Source organism: Penaeus japonicus, unplaced genomic scaffold, assembly GCF_977035675.1.
Source record: "Penaeus japonicus unplaced genomic scaffold, GWHDUDI00000001_assembly GWHDUDI00000022, whole genome shotgun sequence".
Taxonomy (NCBI): domain Eukaryota; kingdom Metazoa; phylum Arthropoda; class Malacostraca; order Decapoda; family Penaeidae; genus Penaeus; species Penaeus japonicus.
The window spans coordinates 17128000-17130499 of record NW_028234424.1 but is presented as its reverse complement, the minus strand read 5'-3'; the positions used below and the strand labels follow the sequence as shown (position 1 = coordinate 17130499).

Here is a 2500-nt window from a genome sequence, read left to right as displayed (position 1 = left end):
AAGAGGGAGAGGGGAGGATAATAGGAAAAAGAGGAGGAGGGAGAGGGGAGAAGGAGGAAAAGGAAGAGGAGGGAGAGGAGGAGGGAGAGGGGAGAAGGAGGAAAAGGAGAAGGGAGAGGGGAGGAGGAGGAGGAAAAGGAGGAGGGAGAGGGGAGGATAAGAGGAAAAGAAGGAGGAGGGAGAGGATAGGAGGAGGAGGGAGAGGGGAGGAGGAGGAGGGAGAGGAGAGGTGGAGGAGGAAAAGGAGGAGGGAGAGGGGAGGATGAGGAAAAGTAGGAGGAGGTAGAGGGGAGAAGGAGGAAAATGAGGAGGAGGGAGAGGGGAGAAGGAGGAAAAGGAGGAGGGAGAGGGGAGGAGGAGCAAAAGGAGGAGGTAGAGGGAAGTAGGAAGAGGAGGAGAGTGAGGAGAAAGAGGAGGAGGAGGGTAGGGAGAAAGGATGAGAGGGAGGAAGGAGGATAGGGGAGGAGAGGGCGGAGAAGAGAGAAAAGGAAGGAAAAAGGAGGAGAGAGAGGAAAAGTGGAGGAGGAAGAGGAAGAAGAGAGTGAGAAGGAGGAGAAGAGGAGAAGAAGGAAGATAATGAGTAAAGAAGGAGAAGAAGAATCAAAGATAAAAGAAAATAGAAAAAGAATGAGAAGAAAACGAAAAAAAAAAAATATATATAAAATAAAAGATCTAACGAAAAATAAAACAACAACGAATAATAACCACAATAATCAGAAGACCCAAACAAAGAAAAGAAAAGAAAGAAAGAAAGAAAAAAAGCCCCCAACAAGCACACGAAAGTTTAACCGCCATTTACGAAAACGATCAGCATAACATCTTTCCCAAGGTGATAAACGCCGGGCCCAAGGAGTAGAAGTTAAGGCTGTTTAAAGAGAAGTATTTGTGTGGGAAGTTTGCCTTCTTATAACGAGAGTAGTTTTCCTCGGGTTGATGGAGGACAAGGCTGGGGGGAAAGGGGGGGGGGCGCGGGGAAGGGGGGGGGGTGGCGCAGGAAAGGGGCGGGGGGAAGGGCTGTTGAGACATCGCTTCTGCTTTTATTGTGAATGTTATTTGTGTGTTTATGTGTGTGGTTTTAAGGGTGGTGGGGGTAGGGGACTTGGGGAGGATGTGTGTTTGCGTGTGGGGGAGGGGTCTCTCTCTCTCTCTCTCTCTCTCTCTCTCTCTCTCTTTCTCTCTCTCTTTCTTTCTTTCTCTCTCTTTCTTGTAGACTCACACCATATTAGCTCTGCGTGATCTCAAGAGAATAGAACAGGACCTGTAGAGAGACGGATTACTTTGTGTCAACATAACAAGATGAATATACACGTTCTCAATTATTTTGTTTATCTACAATCACTTATGCTATATACGGATGTAAAAACGTAAGATATATCACGCAATTAACGATATATCTAAATGAGTGACAGTTCAATATAACGAATAAACGAAGGATATGTGTATGTAACGTATAAGTACATGGGAAACGTGAAGATGGAAGAGGGAGAGGAAAGGAGGGAAGATCGACGACCGTTAATTTTAAAGCGATTGAGACAATTGCTATAACAAATGCGCAATTTTCGTTCGTTCTCTTTTCCCTCAGTAATTCGGCGTTATTTCGTTATCGACTGCAATACCTAAGCCTAGTTTTCGGTTCATTACACTTTGGTTAGTAACGAATTATACGGGTTCTGTTAATGCAGGTAAATTGCGCGATTCGCTGTGCTTTTGTTGACGGAAAAAACCGTTATTTCAAGCGTGTATTGAATGGCGGTTGGAATACCATTACGTAAATCGTCTAGTGCAATTTGATGGATTTTACTTACATCATAAAAAAATGCAGCGTTGATTCTGTTGAATACATTGCATGCAAGAACGTCAGTTGGTACAAGATCCCTTTTTGCCGCGCATTGAAGTCTTTCATTCGATCCCACTCGAAATTGTGATTAAAAGTTCGTTTGACATAATGCTTAATATAGATGGCGGGATATGGATTTACATTTAGTATGTGCATATAAAATATAGTTAACTCTATCATTCATCAGTAGATATACGGAAGAAGAAATAAATAATAATTTGTGAAATTCCATAGGATAGTAATCTAAAGTCTTCGTAAATATGCATACCGATTGTTATTTAATCCTCATTAACGCTATCACTAAGATTAATATCATCATCGGTGTCATTGTCATAAAAAATAGCATCAATACCATTGCTGTTATTAGCATAACTATTAGTTGTCGTTGTTACAACAATTATGTTGTCTTTATATTGATTGTAATATTTATCAACATTGTTTATCATTATTACTACTTTACTTTCATAATGATGATAGTAATGATTGTTGTTATTATCATCATTATCATTATTTTCATGATGATAATCTTCAAGGGTACCGCTATCATACTGTTACCTAGATATAGTAATAACATTATTGGTATTGTTATTACTTTTATATACAGCCATTCTCAAAAACGGATAATCAAGAATTATTTTCGAATGAAATATGGATAAAGTACTC

The 2500-nt window shown here is 40.5% G+C and overlaps 1 protein-coding gene across 1 annotated transcript in view; it reads right to left on the bottom strand.

The window, feature by feature from the left end:
- LOC122264390 (uncharacterized) overlaps nucleotides 1-2500 on the bottom strand; it is an 8287-nt gene that overhangs the window by 5425 nt on the left and 362 nt on the right. The window lies entirely within an intron of this gene.